The following is a 24,130-nucleotide window of genomic DNA, read 5'->3' as shown; positions in this document are numbered from 1 at the left end:
GCACCCCACATCCCTCTCCCCCCTGCACCCCACATCCCTCTCCCCCCTGCACCCCACATCACTCTCCCCCCCCTGCACTTCACATCACTCTCTTCCCGCACCTCACATCACTCTCTCCCTCTGCACCTCACATCACTCTCCCCCTGCACCTCACATCACTCTCCCCCCTTGCACCTCACATCACTCTCCCCCCTGCACCTCACATCACTCTCCCCCCTGCACCTCACATCACTCTCCCCCCGCACCTCACATCACTCTCCCCGCCTGCACCTCACATCACTCTCCCCCCTGCACCTCACATCACTCTCCCCCTGCACCTCACATCACTCTCCCCCCCTGCACCTCACATCACTCCCCATGCACCGCAAATCACACCCCTTGCACAGCAAATCACACCCCTTGCACCTCAAATCACTCCCCCCCTGCACCTCACATCACTAACCCCCCCTGCACCGCACATCACTCTCCCCCCTGCACCTCACATCACTCTCCCCCCCTGCACCTCACATCACTCTCCCTCCTGCACCTCACATCACTCTCCCTCCTGCACCTCAAATCACCCCCCATGCACCTCAAATCACCCCCTGCACCTCACATCACTCTCCCCCCCTGCACCTCACATCACTCTCCCCCTGCACCTCACATCACTCCCCATGCACCGCAAATCACACCCCTTGCACCGCAAATCACACCCCTTGCACCTCAAATCACTCCACCCACCATGCACCTCATGTCACTTTCCCCCCCTGCATCACACATCTCTCTCCCCTGCACCTCCAATGACCCCCCCTGCACCTCCAATGACCCTCCCCCGCACCTCCAATGACCCCCTTGCACCTCCAATGATCCCCCTTGCACCTCCAATCACCCCCTGCACCTCCAATGACCCTCCCCTGCACCTCCAATGACCCCCCTGCACCTCCAATCACCCCCCTTGCACTTCCAATGACCCCCCTTGCACCTCCAATCACCCACCCCTGCACCTCCAATGATCTCCATTGCACCTCCAATCACCCCCTGCACCTCCAATGACCCCCCCTGCACCTCAAATGACCCTCCCCTGCACCTCCAATGACCCTCCCCTGCACCTCCAATGACCCCCCTTGCACCTACAATAACCCCCCTGCACCTCCAATGACCCCCTCCCCTGCACCTCCAGCGACTTCCCCCTGCATCTCCAATGACTCCCCCCCCCACTACCTTGGTTTGCTGTGGAGGAGGCAGCAGAGCAGGCAGGACTTCACGCACGTGCTCTAGCAAGCAGCAGGCACGGAAGTGCCTCAATGCTAGAGCGCGCTGCTGCCGTGGCTCGAGGGGGAGAGATGGCTCCTGGGGGGAGGGGAGAGCGGGCTCTTGGGGGAGCAGGCTCGTGGGGGAGCGGGAGAGTGGACTCGGGAGGGAGGCGGGGGGTAGAGAGGACTTGGGAGTGAGGGGGAGAGCGGAAAGCCGCAGAAGATCGCACAGTGAGTGCAGTCGCATGTTGTGCAGGCCTGCTCTAGGGGATGACTCAGATAGGTAAGCCTTCTCTTTTGCTGCCCAGCAACAGGGACAGGAGAAAGCTTATAAATATTTGGGACCTGGCTCTCTATCTTCAGATCATAAGTGGACCTGTGTTGAGGGGATCTCCATGGTTCCTAGCCCTGTAAAGGGGTAAGCAACCTTTCTTGTTTTGTCGGTTAGGGCAAGTCTCACAGTATAGGGGGCCTTCAGACACTACACTAAAAATGAATCCTGCCACAGTAGGGCGCAGGTTCTTCACAGCAGGGGCTCATTGAAGAGACCTGGTGGAGCTACTAAGAATAGCAGGAAAAAGGTTCCAGCTCTGTCTTAGGCTGGGTCCCAAGTGGTAACGGCGGTCCATGCGGCAGTGTGCATGCCACACACCAGATACACACCTCTATCAGGCAGGCCCCAGTGGTTTCTGTTGTGGGTGCTCATGTAGCGTGATGGTGCATCTGGCTGGGAAGACAAGAATTTTGTCTTCCTATGCGGTGATGCCATCATGTGGTGTGCGGGGAGCTGTAAAGATCCGTGATCGGTGGCGCACTCCCAACCCGACCTCAACCCGCGATTGGGTGCTCCATTTCCTACTCCTCCCGTGACACTGGTGCCGCTGGTGCTGCCCGTCAGCCTCGGCTCGTGCGCAGATCCCGCTCTGGAGAAAATACAGTCTTTGCTGGCCCCACCTCCAGGCTACATCCTCGTGGTGACGTCACCGGCGAGCAGCGCACACGCACTATGCGCGGACGGCGTGAGCACGCGCCGAATCGGGTCCTGGCTTTTGTTCACTACTCCACAGCTGCTGCTGCCTTCTACTCTGCCTATCACAGCGAAGGATATTAGTGAGTCCTTCCTTGTAGCCTCTCTATTGGCCCAGGGCAATATATATGTTCAGACAGCCCCTTGGCAAGATGGCTGAGCATAAGATTTCATTCAGTGCGAAGTGCTTACTGCAATTCCTGCCTCCGTGTCTTGTACCTGTGTCTACTGTTCCTAGCTCTGTCTTGTCTGACCTTGGCTTCTTCTGGACTCCGTACTTCTCTACTCCTGACCCCGGCTTACCAATGATGATCCACACCTCTCCAACCCCGACCACAGCAAAGTACCTACGATGATCCACACCTCTCCAATTCCGACCTCGGCAAGTACCTTTGACGATCCGCAACTCTCCAACCCAGACCATGGCAAGTATCTTCTACCACTCTGACCTTTATAACCTCGGCCCGGCTACCACTACCAATCTACACTTCAGATGTGCTCTCGCGGCTGGATGTTGGTGTTTTTGTCAATCCCCACTTCGACCCCGCAGTCACGTCCTATTTGTGGTGAGCACAAATATTATGTAAACCCCTTAACTACGTGGTTATGAACAGTAACTGCCCCACACAATAACATTAGTTCCTTAAATCTGCATATATGAGTACCACTGTCTTTTAAAATGTATATATTACAAGAGTTTATATTATGTTGGTCTTTGTGGGGTATATACTGATGTCTCTCTTAACACTGAGATATATATATCAACACATGACCCAACCCATCGGCCAATTGATGGAACTAATTGATGTGGGAAGTTATCATTTAACATTTATCTACGGTTATGTTTGTATAAATCTATTTGCTATATTGAGACACTTGCTGTGTTAAATCAAGTAACTACAGAATGGATAAATGGGGGGTAAGTCTCCTGGATCCTAATTAGCAAAATTGTTTTGGGATATATTCAATAGACAATCCTTACGGAGTGGTCTAACATGTCTTTGAACTGCTGCAACCCTGATCTGCCTCCCACAGTTACATTCAATTGTCATGGGAAAGTATCAATTAACATTGATACACACTTATAATAGTAAATTCTGAAGTCTGAGACGCAACATCATTTGGTCTCTCATTATATTACGTGTACTACTGTACATCTATGTATAATACAGAGAAAGAGACAGGGGTCCCAAATAGCATCTTTTATTCAATTGGATAATTATTACTAGAAATGATTTATGAAAAGAAAAGTGTACCGCGTACCAAATTGTGATCTTAGAAAATTCACAATAAGTGAATCAAATAATTATGATACTAAATAACGTCAAACACATTAAACAATGTACAATAAAATAAATAGTGAAAGGGAATGTTACATAGTTACATAGTAGATGAGGTTGAAAAAAGACTTCCGTCAATCAAGTTCAACCTATGCTAAATTTAGACAACAGATACTTTATCCTATATCTATACTTATTGATCGAGAGGAAGGCAAACAAAAAACCCCATTAAGGGGAAAAATTAATTCCTTCCTGACTCCAAGAATTGGCAATCGGATTAATCCCTGGATCAACATCCTTCCCATGTATACTTATTTGGTATATCCCTGTGTACCTTTCCCATCTAAAAAGATGTCCAACCTTTTTTTGAACAAATCTATTGTATCTGCCATCACAGTCTCCATGGGTAATGAATTCCACATTTTAACTGCCCTTACTGTAAAGAACCATTTCCTTTGTTGCTGGTGAAATTTCCTTTCCTCCAACCTTAAGGGATGGCCCAGAGTCCTGTGTACTGCCCGTGGGATGAATAGTTCTTTTGAAAGCTCCTTGTATTGTCCCTGAATATATTTGTATATAGTTATCATATCACCTCTTAGACTCCTCTTTTCTAATGTAAATAAATCTAATTTAGCTAGCCTCTCCTCATAAGTTAGAATGTCTATCTCCTTTATTAATTTGGTGGCTCTTCTCTGCACTCTCTCTAGTTCCATAATGTCTTTTCTTAGGATTGGTGCCCAAAATTGTACTCCATATTCAAGGTGTGGTCTTACTTATGCTTTGTAAAGAGGCATAATTATGTTTTCTTCCCTTCCATCCATTGCCCGTTTGTTGCAAGATAAGATCTTGTTTGCCTTTGCAGCTACTGCATGACATTGAGCACTATTGCTAAGCCTGCTGTCTACAAGCACTCCTAAATCCTTCTCCATCAAGGATTCCCTCAATATATCTCCATTTAATTTGTAAGTCGCCTTTTTATTCTTGTATCCCAAATGCATAACCTTACATTTATCTATATTAAACCTCATTTGTCATTTACCTGCCCACGTTTCCAGTCTCTCCAAGTCCTTCTGAAGAGAAATTACATCCTGCTCTGATTCTATTACCTTACACAATTTAGTATCATCAGCAAAGATGGAGACTTTGCTCTCGATCCCAACCTCAAGGTCATTAATAAACAAGTTAAAAAGCAGGGGTCCCAGTACTGATCCCTGAGGTACTCCACTCACGACTTTAGCCCAACCTGAAAAAGTTCCATTTATGACAACCCTCTGTTGTCTGTCCTTTAACCAGTTTTCAATCCAGGTGCATATATTATTACTGAGTCCAACTTTCTTTATTTTGTACACCAACCTCTTGTGTGAAATCAAAAGGTTTTGCAAAATCTAAGTTGACCACATCAACTGCATTACCCTGGCCTAGATTCCTACATACCTCCTCAAAGAAACAAATAAGGTTAGTTTGGCAAGATCTATCCTTCATAAATCCATGCTGACTATTACTAATAATTTTATTTTCCATTAGGTATTCCTGAATATTATTCCGTATTAAACCTTCAAGTAGTTTCCCTACTTTTGAAGTCAGGCTTACAGGTCTGTAATTTCCCGGTAGTGATCTAGCTCCCTTTTTAAATATAGGCACCACATCTGCTTTACGCCAATCTTGTGAGGCTGTGGAAATGGATTCCTTGAATATTAAATATAAGGGTTTTGCTATTATTAAGCTTAACTGTTACTAAACAAATAATGACTTAGGTGTCTAAAATAACATCAGTGAAGTGGTAGGATACAAAAGCAACCTTAAATACAGGGAGTCTGCAGCTAATCTGATGATGGCTCAGCATCTAGGTTCTGGTATAGGAGAAAAAAGCGCACGACTAATAGTGTATTAAACAAATAGTGTATTAAACAAATTGAAAGTGCTAAATTGTGAGCAGGTAAGTATTGCACATACAGTACAAGATATTACTATCATTCAGGCATTACATGTCAGTTACATGTTACCCCTTTGAACAATGTGTCTCAGGATATCAGCAAATCCAAGCTTCCGCTGCGGTTCTGTCCTTATTTAGATTTGAATGACAGCTTTTGTTTAACCTCCGGGGACTATTAGCATCCTCTGACTCCATCATGCCTTCTTCCTGAATGCGTTCAAGACGATGGACAATCCAGCCTCCAGAGAAATTGGCAAAAATTGTGAGATTATCGTAATTTGAAAAAAATAGGTATAAATTCCATAGGAAAACACACATTTCTGAGGTAGATATGCCCTAACGTGTTTTATTCCACTTGGGGATTTCATCAGAGGTGAGATTACATGATCAATTTTACTGACCTCTCTCAGTTTGGTAGCAACAGATGCAGCGGCCGTTATTCAAACATTTACCTGGGTACATCTTGCGTTACGCCGCGTGGTGGACCCGAGATGGTCAGTTGCAGATATAATGGCCCATCTGATTAACACAGCAGGGGTCTATGCTGTGTTAGTTCTACCAGGGTCTGCCTTTCTGTTATAGATGCCCAGTAAGAGATAGGCTAAATCAGTCATTCTAACTGCGCGCCTCTCACAGGCGATTGCGTTTTTTTTAAATTCAAATTGTAACATTACAGTAATGTAGCAGGAGGTCTCCTGAGTTGAACAAAGTTGATTTCAGCCTCGGGACTCCCTACTTCCCGAGATACAGGCGGGGTGCCTGTATCCCCATGTTAAAATCCTGTGGGTCACGTGACTGTTGGATGTAAACAAAGCAGAGGGATACCGGCACCCCATAACGGGGCCTGTATCTCGGCAAGTAGGGGGTCCCCGAGGCTGAAATCAACTTTGTTCAACTCAGGAGACCCCCTGCTACATTTCTGTAATGTTAGAATTTTAATAAAACCCCCGCGATCGCCTGTGAGAAGCGCGCAGTTAGAGTGACTGATTCAGCCTATCTCTTACTGCGCGTCTATTACAGGAAGGCAGACCCCGGTAAGACTCAAACAACACGGACCCCTGCTGTGTTAATCCGATGGGCCATTAGTCTGCGGCGGCAAATCTAGTGAGGATCACGGGCATATCTCAAAATTCCATTTTGAGATTTGTTCGAATAACGACCGCTGCATCTGTATGGTATAAAACGTGAATAGGCTTTTTGCTTCTGATTTTGAGAAACAAATCTTCATATCACTGGCAAACTGCTTTAAATTTAATTGCAATATGTACAAAGTATTGCAATAATATGACACGTGTTTGCTTAAGTTTAATTACTACATGTTGCAAATAATTGTAGCCAATTTCTATAGTTCTGTGGCGTTATACTTCTCTAATAGATTGGAACACAGAATATTTTGTATTTGCAAACTTAAATTTATCATGGTTCTGAAAAAGAAATATACATGCAAAAAACTTTAATATTTACAAAGTGCATTATAATGAATGTCTGACATAACAGTACATTTTGTTCTCTTCATAATTATTTTAGAGACTTGAATACAGCAGTTTGTAATTATGAACTCCATTATGTTGCAGCGTTTGATCACCCTAAGTGTGATTATGAGCATCTTGTTCAAGTATGTTCTCTTACTAATTTGCTTCTTTCTCTTTTTTTTGCAGACAATTCTGAAACCACTTATCTCATGTTAGATCAAAGCTTTCAAATCTGGAGTCCAAAGGTCTATTCTGCCTTATAATTTTTGTTCATCACAGTGGAAGTTACCAATGTGATACAAATATTTGAAGTGCTCTATCCTTTCAAGCACCCGTGTCTGCTTTATCTTCATCTGATTTCTAACAATCCTGGTTATTTCAATGCTGTCTCTCCTTACTTCCTTCACTGTTAGCTTTATAATGATTTTATCCCTTTTTAACATGAAGATGATAAGATTAATAAAACTGACATTTCTTAGGTAGCAGTATCTTCAGAACGGTGCTATATATACAATATACCATTATTACTCAGTTCTATAATTGTTACTCAGTTTGTCTTTCATTAAATATAAAAGACTAATTACATTTTGGGGGTTTAAGCCTTATATGGAATGCTGCCTTAAAAATTGTACAAAGATCAACAATCTATAGATATAATTTTGGATGATAACATCGATAAATAGTTTTATCAGGATCGGTGTAGTCCACAAACATAACTCAGGTAAGGTACATACACCAGGATTCATCAATCTTCAATTCGGTTTATTGCACTCTGAACCAGCATTAACTGCCACAGACATATCATAGATTTATTCATCTACCTACCCCATAGCTCACTCCATCAGGTGAAATAAATGTTACAGTAGCATGCGCAACTTAATCCCACCCCTCACAGCCCTCCTGATTTGTTATGCTTGTTGTGGAGGTTTTGCTTTATCTCAAAAGCCCCATCTGACTATGATCATACTGTGGTTGTTTATTGATCACTTTCAGAGTCATCACATAATAATCAACTGAATTGACTGAAGACATTTCAACCATTAAACCACCTTTCTTTCTTGGTGTATAACATTACGGTAACAATGAGGTGCATTATGCTGTTTTTAAATAGTATGGGCAGTCATAATAACCCATATGCAAAGTGAAAAACATAATTTATTCAGTGATTAAACCATTTATCTGTAATGGTTCAGTCCTCTTCAGGTGATATGAGTCACTGTGAGTCTTTTGACCACCTACAATTATTTTTCTGACTGTGACACTAGTCTCAAGAACACAGTTTGATAAATTTACTAAAGTTTCACAATTGTAAAGCTGGGCCAAAGGTTGGAATAAAAACATTTATCAAAGAAAAAAGTCCTTTAGAAAGCAATGTATTTTTTTTCTTTGATAAATGTAATACAATGTTTTGCTTCTGTTTTACCAAGTTTTACAGTTGGCAAAATTTCAAACACTTTACTGGAGTGTCTACTCTACTTTTGAACTTATATACACAATCCCTTTGATCTCAATTTCAAACGACATTGTTAATCATGACTGGAATTCCGTTTTAGTCTTACATTAGGTCAAGATTACGTTGGATTGCTATAAGAAAAGTTTGATTAAGTATGATAAGGTTAGCTATTCACCTAACAATAAGAGAACATGTATATTTAACAGCCGTAAATGTATATGTATTATACTGTTAAAGATAGTATGATTACCAAAAAATGAATTTAAATATGTATTCATAAATAGAACGATTTTTTTTCTATCCCTGTTATCTGACCACCCTTTTATTTCCCACAAGTTTATTTCTTTCTTTTTTCAATTTCAATAGCTATTGTTACTATTTCTACTGTGTTCCACTCACAGAACTTCTCTGTTTAAGTCTCATTCCTTTCTTTTATGTCAGTGCACCTGTGCCTTTTATCATTACCAAAGCTCATAATTCTCCTTGTTCATATGAATTAAGTGTAAGATTGGTCTGGAATTGGTCCTCTACATTGGATAATATGCATTTTAAAAATAAAATGATATATAAATGTATGGGTATGATTGACTTCCATGTTGTACCATGTTAAGTAAATATGTCTTTAACATTAGAGCAGAGTGTATATATCCCCAAAATAAGTTCACTTTAGGAACAGTACTTTAGGTACCAGTATTGAATGGAAAATTAGTGAATAAGCGCTAGTTATAAAATACAATACACGCAACATACAAATGTGTAAATATTATTGGTGTTTAAGTTCCAATATCCTTGAAGTACAATGGCAGCCTAACCGGTCCGGCAAGTTGTCTCAAAAACCAGAAGGGACATGGATATGCAAATGACCTATATGGCGCCAGTGTTGACAGTCCTAAAGAAGAGTATATTGAGCCAACCAAACCCTTAGATGATTCCAGGTGTGATCAGCTGGTTTCTAGTGTCCACACGTTTCTGCCCGTAGACTCATCCAATCATGAAGATATGTGGATGACAAGAGAAAAACATGCAAAGCACCAATGGTGCATTACCTTTGACATTTAAGGAGATGACTGTGACTGAGATTAAACAAATGCTAACCAGTGCAGTGTAGCATTAGAAAACCTCCTTGCGGATACAATTTATTAACATGAATATAATACAATAAAATGCTGCATAAGCTAAAAAGCTTGGAAATGATCTGGATTGTATTTGCTCCAAATGATCCTACTGGAACCGACTCTCCAAGTTTAAATTAAAACTGGAATCCTACTCACAATCAGTCCTGCAGCCTTGTGCCTTCAGTTCCTCGTTCACTGGAAAGGATATGGCCCAGAGGAAAGCTCCTGGATACCATCTCATCACATTCATGCCCCAGCGCTCCTCAGACAGTTCCGTCGGAAGTTTCTTTATAGACCTTGGGAGGATCGTCCGGAGTCCGATCCTCAAGGGGGGGATACTGTAACGGATTGGGGGACTCGCGCTTCCCAGTGTGTCCCCGTCACCCCAGTTCCCACAGCGGCTACCTGTCCCGCTTCCCTACCTCCCCACTCTCTCTCCTCTTCCTCTCTGAGCCGTTCCTCCGCAGCACGGTCCGCATGCCCAGGCACACGTTCGTGGCACGCACGCGGTTCCCTCACTGAGCGTGTGCGCTCCCGATCGCTTGTCACTCATTGAGTGACGCGCGCCCCTCGGCGTGCCTCCGTCATCCCAGCCCTTACCATACCTGGCACCTCCGCTCCCCCTTCCCTTCTGCCTCTCATGCCGAGCGCCTCCTCCGCGATACACCCCCCACGCCCAGGTACACGCGCGGTGTGCGTGCATAACAACCTTACAGAAGGTGCGCGCACCCGCTCTAGTTATCAGCCGCCCCCAGGCACTGGCTTCATCCCCCGTCGGTTGCAGGCAATTACCCTGGATTACCTCCCTGTCTCCTCCCCTGCTCACATGGATCTATCCCTGCAATTACCCACTCAAACCTCTGCTCCCCCCTTCACCCCTATTGGCCCTTCTTCCTATATAACCCCACTCTGTCCTCTCAGTCCTTGCTCTGCATAGCTTTCCTGTAGCTCCTGTGTGTGCAGTGTCTATGCCTAGCTCCCTTGTCTGTTCCAGCTCTGGTTCTTGTCCCTGCCCCTGTTTGGATTCCTTTGGTTTGAACTTGAACTCTGCTTTGGACTAGACTACGCTGCCTTCTCCTGCCCTTGAACCCTGGCTTTCAGACATCACTACGCTGCTCTCTCCAACCCCTGAACTCTGGCTCTTGGACATTACCCTCCGACCTCTGGCACCCCGGACTCAGCAAGTATAATGATTAACCCTTACTCACCAGGCCCGACATCGCAACTTACCACACTCCGGGCACGCCCTAACTGCTGTGGGTGCATGTTATACCCTTACCCACCTCAGTACTGGGGACTGGCCAGGTCTGCGGGCATACAGGCGTTACTGTCACTTTCTGAGTCTACTGGGTCTTCATCTGTATCTTCTTCTTCATCTGTATCTTCCACAGGCATGCACTTGTCCTCCTATTGTAGGAGGTCCTTCCTCCTCGGCTTGTTGCCGTAAAATGAGGCTGCATAGGCTTTTATAGGCCTATGATGTCACATTTTCGGCAAATGGTTCCCACGGCTCTGATTGGCTAGTGAAAACCATGTGCCTTTTTTTTGTTGGTGATGTCATGTAAAGGAAATTAAGCCAGCCAATCAGAATGGCTGTGCTTCATTTCCCTTTAACATGACATCACTAAATCCAAGATGAGTGGCGTCACATACTATTTCAGACAATCAGATTGTGGGAACTAAACTATATCCCCAATCTGATTGGTTGTAGTAGACCATGTGACTCCCTTTGCATGACGTCACATCCTTTCCCCAAAAAACTCTGCCCACGGCCCTTTAGATAGGGGCACTGCCCCCGTAGTGCCAAGTGTGAGGGACTCAGCCAGGAAGCGGCAGCGAACTGGCAATCCGGTGGTCTGGGACAAGATCACCCCACAGATAGACTCTCTTCATGGTGGGACCATCCAGCTGGATACCACCCCATGCAGTGGAGGAGGCTTTGCTGACGACGACATCGCTGAATCAGCGGATCTGTAGACGGACGTTCACAGAGGTAGAAAATTAGGAGGCTTTATAATGTGAAATTATAATAGGCTTTATTGTGCCTGTTCCTTTTCATCAGGAAATTATCCAAACACAGGGGGGGGGGGGGGGGGAACAAAGCTTCCATTCACTTGGGAGTATTTCTAGTGAAATCCTATGGAATTAGTTCACATCTCCATTAGTTAAGCATGTCTCGCAGCCCCAAAACATATAGCATGAAAATAAGCAGATATAAGCAGTCTCTTAAGAATAAAAGTCTTATCTGTTTCTTGGAGGGAAAATCATCTCACTTCCTGGTTCAGCTTCCGGTGTAGTAGTTTTCCCTGTGTCTTGAAATCAGCTCTGCTGTGCAGAGCTCAAGACCGGTCAGCTCCAAAGGTCAGCTCTCAGTCAGAGCTAAGGAGAGTCACTTCCTGTCTCAAAGGCAGGCTTTTTGTAAACAATCTAATCATACAGGTGGTGTTTAGTAATTAACAACCACACTGCTAGATTAAAGGTACATTACTGAACACGGATAAGTCCCCTGTTACATACCTCCCCTGTTTGTGGGATGCTCGGGCTTACCACGGCCAAAGCCCATCCTTCCACTCTCATTCTAGATATCTCTGTGACTTGAATGAGAGTGGATGGAGGAAGAGAACCCTCTGTCCCGCTGGGATTGGAGCCCTTTCTCCAGTTTATTTTTGACTCCTCCCAAAGATGCTTGAGATCAGCACTCCTCAGTCGCTCGAGGAGGACTTTTTACATGTAAAGTCTTTTTATCGCGTGCGCGGTCTTGAGATTTATGTTGCGTCGGGCACTCCTCTTTTTGTAGACAAAGTGTATGGCAACAGTTGCAGAGCAGTTAGAACTAGCCCTTAGAGTTTTCTGCTCTTGAAGTGGTCTTTCTGCAGCTTCTCCACACCACGGAGTCGCCAGTTCAGCTTCTTCAGCTAAGGATTCTTCTGGCTTTGATTCTGCACTCCTACCTCTGTTTGTTGCCTGTTGGGCAGCTGTAGGTTTGGCTAGTGCTTTCTTTGGTGGCTCAAACTTCGTAATTTTGTTTTGCGTGGAGTCCCCAACTCTCACTGTACCCTTGTCCTTATGGGCATTAGTTACTGTGGGATACTGGTGCTTGGGCAGAGCCAATACCTTTTTCCGTATTGGAGGAATCTGTATCAGAGTCTCCTTCATATTCTGGAGCTCTGTAATTTTTGTCGTCAAGGTTGCCGCTGCGTCTGTTTTCTCCGTGGTGTACTGACTCAAAGAAATGGAACAGTCTCTCTGTCTCTTCAGCTCTTGCTCCAGTTTCTGAGCCTTCTCACGCTCCCTCTCATACAGAGTCACCTGGTATCGAAGCTCCGCTTCCAACGATGCTCTGAAGACATGCAGCGTGGCCTTTAGCTCCTCATACTGCTCTGTGGGGACGTACTGGGTATTCAGACGTTCCTGCAGCGCTTGTACCTCTTTAGCAGCCTGCAGTTTTTCTTCCTGTAGCGTTTGCTGCTTCTCCTCAGCATACTGGAGGTGTGTACGCAGACCTTGCAGTTGTTTCTGCAGTCGGCGCTCTGCGTCAAACTTTTCCTTGACTTCTTCTGTTTACTGAAAATTTTCTTCTTTCAGTTTTAAGTTTTCTCTTTTTAATCTTGAATTTTCTCCTTTTTCAGTCTCTGTATTCTTCAGGGCCTCTTTGCAGTCCTCCTTCCATTTACTTACATCTGCTTTGAGAATGACAATCTCCTGGCGTGAGACTTCCTTCTCTAGGTTGAGGGTCTGAAGCTCCTTCTGAGAGACTTTGAGATCTGTTTCAAGATTACCAATAGTTTCTTTAGCAATGTCCAGCTCCTCAGTGAGACTGTGTAGTTCTTTTCTGGAAACTTCCAGGTCTGTGCGGCAGCTGTTGGTCTCATGATGTGAGGCATCCAGTGCTCTGCGGAGTGTCTGAACCTCTTTCTGAGATACGTCCACCTCTATCCGGACACTGTTGACCTCCTGTTGTGAGGCATTCAGCTCTATGCGGAGTGTGAACCTCTTGCTGGAAGACTGTCATCTGCTTCAGTGCCTCCTCATACTTCCGCTTTAGCGTAGCCACCATTTTATCAAATTGGCTCTGCTTTTCCTTCATGGCGGAAATAGTAGCCTTTGCAGTATCTAGCTCAGTCTTGAGATCCTCCAATTCGGTCTTGGCTGCAGAGTAAATTGCGAGCACAATCTTCTGTAGCTCAGCATTATCTTTTCTCTCCCTTTCCAATTCTTCACAGAGTAGATCACAGTCATGCCTGGCAGCTTGCAGTGCATCTTCAGGGCTGGTCAAGGGATCGTCACTCACTGGCTCCGACTCCACTTCCCTGGGATGGTTGGCCGAGGGTTCCTCACTGTTGGCACTGGACAGACACTTCTTTGGGGTACACGACTTCTGCCTTGGGCCCTCTGGATATTCGGTGACCCGCGGGACAAATTCTCCATTTTCTCTAGGCTGTAGGGCAACTCGGTCCCCCTTTTCCTCCACAGGATCTGCGGACGTGTCTGTTCCTTCCACGGTAAGTGAAGAACTGCTTTTCTTTTTCCGCCTTTTTGATTTGGTTGACACCGTCCCTTCAGGGATATTGGGGTCTCCATCTTCATTTGCAATTTTAGCAGCTTCATTATATACGCCAGGCTTTTCTTGCAGCTGCTTTAGCTGACAGAAATATTCGGTGATCCACTGCTCTAAACAATCTAATCATACAGGTGGTGTTTAGTAATTAACTACCACACTGCTAGATTAAAGGCACATTACTGAACAGGGATAAGTCCCCTGTTACAGGATCCATGTTACTTTTTGGCTATACCCGGGCGCTGGAGCACCTGTGCAGGTACTTCACCAAGTGTGGCAACAATAACACTTTCATTTACTGGCCACGCAGGGGGCCCGGGCGGCCGGGCCCCCCTGACTCACGGGGCTCGGGGCGCCAGTGCCTTTTGTCTCCCCCTGTTAGTGGCCCTGCATAGGAGCCTGAACCTCCTTTGCCAGGAACCTTGGGTGTACCTGATCCATCTGGTGACAGCGCCTCCACCTGTGAAGGATCCTAGCACTGCTGGATACCCTCTTGCACAGACCCAATACAATAGACACACACTTGTATATAATAACAGTTTACTGAACTCAGATAAGAATAGGTATATCACTATAAAACATACCAGGTAGGCCTCACACGGCCGTAACTTACTGTGCCCCCCAACCGCAATGTACACACCCTTATGGGATTCCCCCAAAGTACTGAGGTGCCCCTGGGCACCCAACCTCCCTGGTGTCCACAAAAGGCAACCCACCCAATGTGTGCGACAGCGCTGCCCACAGTAAATGAAAAAGTTATTGTTGGCACACTTGGTGAAGTACCTGCACAGGTGCTCCAGCCCCCGGGTATGGCCAAAAAGTAACATGGATCCGCTGATTCAGCGATGTCGTCATCAGCGAAGCCTCCTCCTCTGCATGGGGTGGTATCCAGCTGGATGGTCCCACCATGAAGAGAGTCTATCTGTGTGGTGATCTTGTCCCAGACCACCGGATTGCCAGTTCGCTGCCGCTTCCTGGCTGAGTCCCTCACACTTGGCACTACGGGGGCAGTGCCCCTATCTAAAGGGCCGTGGGCAGAGTTTTTTGGGGAAAGGATGTGACGTCATGCAAAGGGAGTCACATGGTCTACTACAACCAATCAGATTGGGGATATAGTTTAGTTCCCACAATCTGATTGTCTGAAATAGTATGTGACGCCACTCATCTTGGATTTAGTGATGTCATGTTAAAGGGAAATGAAGCACAGCCATTCTGATTGGCTGGCTTAATTTCCTTTACATGACATCACCAACAAAAAAAAGGCACATGGTTTTCACTAGCCAATCAGAGCCGTGGGAACCATTTGCCGAAAATGTGACATCATAGGCCTATAAAAGCCTATGCAGCCTCATTTTACGGCAATGTCAGGAATCCGCTCCGCGGGTTACTGGTTACCTTACCTTGCAGACCGGTGCAGTTCTCCTGATGTTTGCTGCAGCCTGGATTCACTCACCAAAGCTATACACACTCCCTCTGGTATCTACTGCAGCTGTGCAGCCTATTATGCAACCTAGACTTGCATTCATTCATTGGAGCAATATCTTCACACCCCCGCTGGGGATTGGCCTGCTGGCCTTTAAGTATTGCCTTCCCATAATGCTCCTTGCCGAGCATAGTCCTTACTGGATGTCACCAACTGTTCTGCCACAAGCTCTTGCTTGTTCTCTTGTGCTGAAGCGGAGGTTTCCCTTGCGTCCTTCAGCTTCCTGTTCTCCTGTGCTGAAGCAGAGGTTTCGTCCCTGCGTCCGTCAGCTTCCTGTTCTCCAGTGCTGAAGCAGAGGTTTCGTCCCTGCGTCCTTCAGCCTCCTGGATTCCTGCACTGAAGCGGAGGTTTCGCCCCTGCGTCCTTCAGTCTCCTGGATTCCTACACTGAAGCGGAGGTCTCCCTGTGTATCTACAGCTTCCTGGTTCCTGGGGCCTACTCTTTCCCTAATCTAGAGAGGCCGTGTCCTGGTTCCTGCGCTGCTACAGAGGATTCCCTAACCCGCTCAGGACTCTTGCGCTGTAGCGCTGGTTTAACCGTGCAGCTAGGCGGTGTGTAAATCTGGTCTGTCTTCCACCTCCTGAGACCAGTACCATGGGCCATGGTCGCCGCACGCGCAGAGAACCCCCCCGTGCTCATAAGCCGAAGCGGGGTTCTCCTGACTCCCTGTTGCCGAACTCTTGCTTGGACAATGTTTATTCTGACGTCTCCTATCCTGACCCTGGCTTGTACAACGACGATGCTGTCTTCTCCAATCCAGACCCTGCTACGTACGACTATGAACTGCGCAATCCGGATCAGCCTGCGAGGTTTAAGGTCGGTGCTTTTACAACCCTACCTCAGCCACGCGGTCCGACCCGAGTTTGTGGCGAGCACAACCGTGACAGGCAACAAGCCGAGGAGGAAGGACCTCCTACAATAGGAGGACAAGTGCATGCCTGTGGAAGATACAGATGAAGAAGAAGATACAGATGAAGACCCAGTAGACTCCGAAAGTGACAGTAACGCCTGTATGCCCGCAGACCTGGCCAGTCCCCAGTACTGAGGTGGGTAAGGGTATAACATGCACCCACAGCAGTTAGGGCGTGCCCGGAGTGTGGTAAGTTGCGATGTCGGGCCTGGTGAGTAAGGGTTAATCATTATACTTGCTGAGTCCGGGGTGCCAGAGGTCGGAGGGTAATGTCCAAGAGCCAGAGTTCAGGGGTTGGAGAGAGCAGCGTAGTGATGTCTGAAAGCCAGGGTTCAAGGGCAGGAGAAGGCAGCGTAGTCTAGTCCAAAGCAGAGTTCAAGTTCAAACCAAAGGAATCCAAACAGGGGCAGGGACAGGAACCAGAGCTGGAACAGACAAGGGAGCTAGGCATAGACACTGCACACACAGGAGCTACAGGAAAGCTATGCAGAGCAAGGACTGAGAGGACAGAGTGGGGTTATATAGGAAGAAGGGCCAATAGGGGTGAAGGGGGGAGCAGAGGTTTGAGTGGGTAATTGCAGGGATAGGTCCATGTGAAAGTGATGAACAAATAAGTGATTGGTGCGCAGCTAATAATTAGTGAAACACAATAGGCAATATGCAGTGCACAGTGATATTATAATCAGAAAAAATCAACCTTGAATGTGGTTAAGTCACGTATGATACGTCTGCAGCCCTTCTTGGGGGTGTCCCAGCACCCCTAGAGCTATAGAAGAGACAAAAAAACAAGGCGCACAACGCACATAGTGAAGTACAATAAAAATAAAAGTTTACTTGTAAAAATATATATAATCTGCGTACATCAATAGAGTAAAATATAGGCAGTTGGTAATTGGGTATACCACACCAGTACACAGCTCCAGATGGCACTCCTCACTCAATTGTAGGGTGCAGGGGATCTCTCCTCATCTGATGTCAAGCTGGTAGTTGTGGAAGCCGTCTCCCTCTCACTCAAGACGGGGCAGGTCTCAGTCTCTGCTGCCGGATAGTCCTGGAGCAACTGTCCTCATCCGCGTGTAGCAGCCTCCGCTCACATCCGCATCCAAGCACGTTAGTCACGTGTCGCTACTTCTCCATGGAGCGCCCGATCGATGACATCTTCCTAAGAAGCCGCGTGTATCCTTAGCTACACCGCACTGAGTGAGACCTTGCAGGCGGTTCGTTAGAATAGTGCGACCGGACTGTGACGTCACGATCGGGCGCTCCATGGAGAAGTAGCGACACGTGACTAACGTGCTTGGATGCGGATGTGAGCGGAGGCTGCTACACGCGGATGAGGACAGTTGCTCCAGGACTATCCGGCAGCAGAGACTGAGACCTGCCCCGTCTTGAGTGAGAGGGAGACGGCTTCCACAACTACCAGCTTGACATCAGATGAGGAGAGATCCCCTGCACCCTACAATTGAGTGAGGAGTGCCATCTGGAGCTGTGTACTGGTGTGGTATACCCAATTACCAACTGCCTATATTTTACTCTATTGATGTACGCAGATTATATATATTTTTACAAGTAAACTTTTATTTTTATTGTACTTCACTATGTGCGTTGTGCGCCTTGTTTTTTTGTCTCTTCTATAGGTCCATGTGAGCAGGGGAGGAGACAGGGAGGTAATCCAGGGTAATTGCCTGCAACCGACGGGGGATGGAGCCAGTGCCTGGGGGCGGCTGATAACTAGAGCGGGTGCGCGCACCTTCTGTAAGGTTGTTATGCACGCACACCGCGCGTGTACCTGGGCGTGGGGGGTGTATCGCGGAGGAGGCGCTCGGCATGAGAGGCAGAAGGGCAGGGGGAGTGGAGGAGCCCGGTACGGTAAGTGCTGTTATGACGGAGGCACGCCGAGGGGCGCGCGTCACTCGATGAGTGACAAGCGATCGGGAGCACGCACGCTCAGCGAGGGAACCGTGCGCGTGCCCCAAACGTGTGCCTGGGCGTGCGGATCATGCCGCGGATGAACGGCTCAGAGAGGAGGTGGAGGAGAGAGCTTGGGGAGGTAGGGAAGTGGGACAGGTAGCCGCTGTGGGAACTGGGATGACGGGGACACGCTGGGAAGCGCGAGTCCCCCGATCCGTTACAGTGACGAAAATGGATTACAATTTACATAAGAAAATAAATAAAGAAGGATTTTTTTTACCTGTGAGCCGTTGGTGTTCCGGATCGTGGATTGGTTCGAGAGCATGTGATAACCACAGGAATCGGAGGGTAAAGACATCTAAAGGTAAGGAAAAATACTGAATGTATGTAATTTTTATTTTACACGTTTTTTTACATTTTATTTTTATTGTGATTGTATTTTTTTTGATGACCATTCATTGCCACTGTATGTATGTATCTTTATGGATATACATACATATATACTGTACAGGGACAAGGAATGATTGTTTTGACAAATGCTTGCTTTGATGTATTTTACATGTATTTTGGTAATTTGTTTTTTAATTTTTATGCTCTTTATTTAGTGTTAGTATTTTGTATGCTGGCATTTTTGGTGGTGTTTTCAATTGTTTAGTTCAGGCTTTTGATTGGTGTTTGCTTTTAAATGTTGGATTATTTTGTTACTTTTGTTTTAGAATAATGCAGTTTATTTGGATATTTATTTTATTTATTCATAGTTTTGTTTTGGTGTTTTAATTGTTTATTCCGGTCTTTTTTTTTTAATTAGATTAATTGGTTGGTGTTAATTTTGTTGTGTTTACTTCTTCATTTGTTTTTATTTTGTGATTGTTTGGAATGCATAGGAGATTGTTTATGATTGTTTGGAATGCATAGGAAAGTGTATGTAATTGTTTTTTTAAAGTTGACCATTGACTGGCATAGTGTTAAATCATGCTCATATTATATTGACATGTGCTATCAGCATATGACATGGCCCCTTTTAAGAATTACATTCTACTGGACCATGTGACAGTGCTTAGCCAGTGGAATGACGGTTGGTGACCCTTGGGAAGGGATTGCTGAGGGGACTGGGGTGGCAGTTGGTTTTGATATGGTGAGGCTGCTGCAGAACACTCTGCAAGGGCCTGACCGATTTAAACCCGTAGTTAATATATTAGCGCCTTAAAATAATTTTTCTATTGTTCACATTACTTATTTTGTATCAGCTGGATCCGTCCTTTGCGGCTCTAGGAAAAAAGGAACTAAGTAATAAAATGAGACTGTTCTTTAGCTAGTGGCCCATACTTTTAGAGACAGTCTGCAATAGTAAATATTGTTACTTTTTATGGCATACAATTAATACTATACTTTCCCTCTCAGCGTTCTTTCACTAGACAGATTTTTCTCAGACATTTTTTTAACCAAGTGTGTATATTTGATATGTAAATAGGTTACTATTTTAATTGTTTAATAAATTAAATAAGTGAACTTATTTTGGGGAGGACTTATTGTATATTCCTACACTCCATACACTTTAGTAGGGATTGATGTGGGAATTTATTTTCTTCTAAATTTGATTTACTCATGGACAATTAGTTGAGCAATTTATCTTTTTTGGTTTAGTGTGTCTCTAACATTAACCGCTTTTCAGGGGGGGCTAATGATATAAATTTCTAGCCTTGAGAAAATAGAAATGTTATAGGCACAATTTTGGTGATTTACACAGATGTGGGGTGAACACTCATTGTATTGTATTGTATTGTATGTCTTTATTTGTATAGCGCCATTAATGTACATACAGTAGCACTTCACAGTAGTAATACACGTGGTAATCATATAAATAACAAATAATAAATAGATATAAATAACAGGTCATGGGAATAAGTGCTTCAGACAAACGTAACATCTAGGAAGAGGAGTCCCTGCTCCGAGGAGCTTACAATCTAATTGGTATGTAGGAGAAACGTACAGAAACAGTAGGAGGGCATATGGTAAGTGCTTCTGCAGGAGGCCAAGCTTTATGTATCGTGTCTAGTAATATCTACGGTGCTGCTCATATGCTTCTTTAAGCAAGTGTGTCTTAAGGTGGATCTTAAAGGTGGATAGAGAGGGTGCTAGTCGGATATCGAGGGGAAGGGCATTCCAGAGTTGTGGGGCAGTCAATGAGAAAGGTTTAAGGCGGGAGAGGGCTTTAGATACAAAGGGGGTAGAGAGAAGACATCCTTGAGCAGAACGCAAGAATCGGGATGGTGCATAGCGAGATATTAGGGATGAGATGTAAAATGGGGCAGAAAAGTGTAAAGCTTTAAAAGTGAGGAGGAGAATTGCATGTGTGATACGGGATTTGATAGGAAGCCAGGAGAGTGATTTGAGTAGGGGAGACGCTGAGACAGATTTAGGAAAGAGTAGAGTGATTCTGGCAGCAGCGTTTAGGATAGATTGTAGGGGAGACAGGTGAGAGGCAGGAAGGCCGGACAGCAGGAGGTTACAGTAGTCGAGACAGGAGAGAATGAGGGCCTGAGTCAGAGTTTTAGCAGTCGAGCAACAGAGGAAAGCGAATCTTTGTAATATTGCGAAGGAAAAAGCGACAGATTTTAGAGACATTTTGAATGTGAGAGGAGAATGTGAGAGTGGAGTCAAGTGTGATCCCTAGGCAGCGTGCTTGGGCTACTGGATGAATGATGGTACTTACAAAAGTAATGTGGAAGGAGGTAGTAAGGCCAGGTTTGGGAGGAAGTTTGAGGAGCTCTGTTTTTGTCATGTTAAGTTTAAGTCGGCGGAAGGGCCATCCAGGATGATATCGCAGAGAGGCATTCTGATACTTTGGTCTGTACAGCAGGTGTAAGGTCAGGGGTTGAAAAGTAAATTTGTGTGTCGTCAGCATAGAGGTGATATTTAAACCCAAGGGATGTGATTAGGTCACCTACAGAAAGTGTGTACAGAGAAAAGAGAAGAGGTCCCAGGACAGAACCCTGCGGCACCGCCACAGAGAGATCTATGGAGGAGGGGGAGAAGGTGTTAGCAGAAGAGACACTGAAAGTAAGACACTCAAGGAAAATGATACAGAGTATGCTTTACCTTTTCAACCTTTTCCATTTCTGAAGTCAGTGGAATTGGCATGGCACTTTATGGCAATAGAAGAAGTATCCCCAAGCACTTCTAGGATATACAGCATCTGTCACGGGAGACCAGAAGTCTTTCAGAGCATCAAGCACCAGACGGAACACAGAGATCAAATAAAAATTATTCTGGCCAGAAGACCCAGCACAAAGTCCCAAAACAGAGCTATACTCACAACTAAGGGAGTACAGGGGGAATCCTAGTAGTCCTAGGTGCCCGGTGCCACCAAAATGGTTTACACGGCACAGCTGTTGAGGTCCAGAGCCTCCAGACTTTGGTGGATGCAAGTTGCAGCGGAGAGACTGAAAATCTCCCGCTTGGAGTCTGCCATATTCTCTAGCCTGCTGTACCCCTGCTTGGCCACCAGGACTGCTTCCACTCTCAATGTCTTGTTCTAGCCTGCAGTACCTATACTTGTCCACCGGGATTGCTGCTGCTAAGCTAAGGAACATTCCAGACTCTGATACCTGACACCTCTGCACCTGTGCTCCACCTCTCAGCCTGCCTATATAACCTCCCTTTCCTGTTCCTCCCTTGCCTCTGTTTCAAGTCAGACTCCTATGCACATGCCTCTGTCTTTGATCCTGATCTGTTCCTGTACCTGTACCTGTATTTGAGTCTGTTCACAGTAAAGGCCCTTGCTGGTAATCTGGCTTGTCCCTGTTTGTTCCCGTTCTCAGTCCCTGCCCCCAGACCTGTCCCTGCTCCCCTGTCCTGTTCCAGTCTCCTCGTTGCCGACCTCAACTTGTTACCTGACTTTGCTACCTGCCGCCTGCCTCGGACCTCTGCATGTTACCTGACTTTGCTACCTGCCGCCTGCCTTGGACCCCTGCTTGTTATCTGACTTCGCTATCTGCCGCCTGCCTCTGATCTATGCTTGTGACCCCTACTACGCTCGTGCTGTTCTGGCCACTGAGATCCTACCCGCCACAGGAGTCTTCCGTGACAGAGTCAAACACAGCCTTGGTTTCAGGTGTCTCTGGCACAACCTCAGAACACACCACTTAGTCCACCTGCATGCCAGTCCAAGAATAAGCGGTGGAACTCAGATCGGCTGCTTCTTTTCTAGATTCCCCATCTCCATAGAAAAGCATGGAGAAAGGGGTTGCGACTAATCACAGCACGGATGCTCTGTTTTGGACTAATCACAGCACCAGGGCTCGTCTGTGTTGGTAAATCTGGGCCAGGGGTTTGATGGAGGGGCAGAAGCAAGGCTAGCTGCAATTACAAACTGACCAATGAGAACAGTACCTACCTGCCCATCTTCTTAATGCCGGTTTGCTATCTCCTGATGAGATAGATGCATCGCTGTCTGAGGCAGACAATTGCTCCGCTCAATGGACCAACATCTCCCAGGTAGGAGGACTCACTCTCCCCAGTCTCCTTTGTCCTCAACCCCCTTGTGGAACCAGCAGAACCATTATCCCCTTGGTAACCATAAAACAAGTGATAGACAGCACTCAAGAGAGACAAATAATGTGCGTTCAGGGTGCAATGGGACCTAGGGGACCCTAATTCCCCTAAATAATATATAAAATACAAATGTGTCCCAGCACTCACTGTCTATAAAGAAAAGCTCTACTACAAGAGTATGTCTGAAATATGCAATACGTTTCAATGAGAACACAAGGAAAAAATTACTTGGAGTTGCACATCACATTGGAAACAGAGTCTTAGGGAAGTGTCATTTTTTCCTTGTGTTCTCATTAAAACGTATTGCATATTTCAGACATACTCTTGTAGTAGAGCTTTTCTTTATAGACAGTTAGTGCTGGGACACCTTTGTATTTCATTATCCCTTGGTGTGCAGGCTGGGTAAGAATTACCAGCCTAGCATCCCAAGAGAACAAAGAAATACAATTTTACAGTTTAAATAACAGCACAGTATACATACATAGTTACATAGTTACATAGTAGATGAGGTTGAAAAAAGACGTACGTCCATGAAGTTCAACCTATGCTAAATTTAGACAACAGATACTTTATCTTATATCTATACTTACTTATTGATCCAGAGGAAGGCAAACAAAACCCCCCAGTATTATATCATCCAATGATATCTCATAAGGGGAAAAATAAATTCCTTCCTGACTCCAAGAATTGGCAATCAGATTAATCCCTGGATCAACATTTTCCCCATGTATTCTTATTTGATATATTCCTGTACACCTTTCCTTTCTAAAAAGATGTCCAACCTTTTTTTGAACAAATTTATTGTATCTGCCATCACAGTCTCCATGGGTAATGAATTCCACATTTTAACTGCCCTTACTGTAAAGAACTCTTGCCGTTGTTGCTGGTGAAATCTCCTTTCCTCCAACATTAAGGGATGGCTCGAGTCCTTTGTACTGCCCTTGGGATGAATAGTTATTTTGAAAACTCCCTGTACTGTCCCCGAATATATTTCTATATAGTTATCATATCCCCTCTTAGACGCCTCATTTCTAATGTAAATACATCTAATTTAGCTAGCCTCTCCTCATAAATTAGATTGTCCATCCCCTTTATTAATTTGGTGGCTCTTCTCTGCACTCTCTCTAGTTCCATAATGTCTTTTCTTAGGATTGGTGCTCAAAATTGTACTCCATATTCAAGGTGTGGTCTTACTAATGCTT

The sequence above is a fragment of the Ascaphus truei genome, chromosome 3 (assembly GCF_040206685.1).
Source record: "Ascaphus truei isolate aAscTru1 chromosome 3, aAscTru1.hap1, whole genome shotgun sequence".
NCBI lineage: Eukaryota > Metazoa > Chordata > Amphibia > Anura > Ascaphidae > Ascaphus > Ascaphus truei.
Note: the sequence above shows the minus strand (reverse complement) of the source record.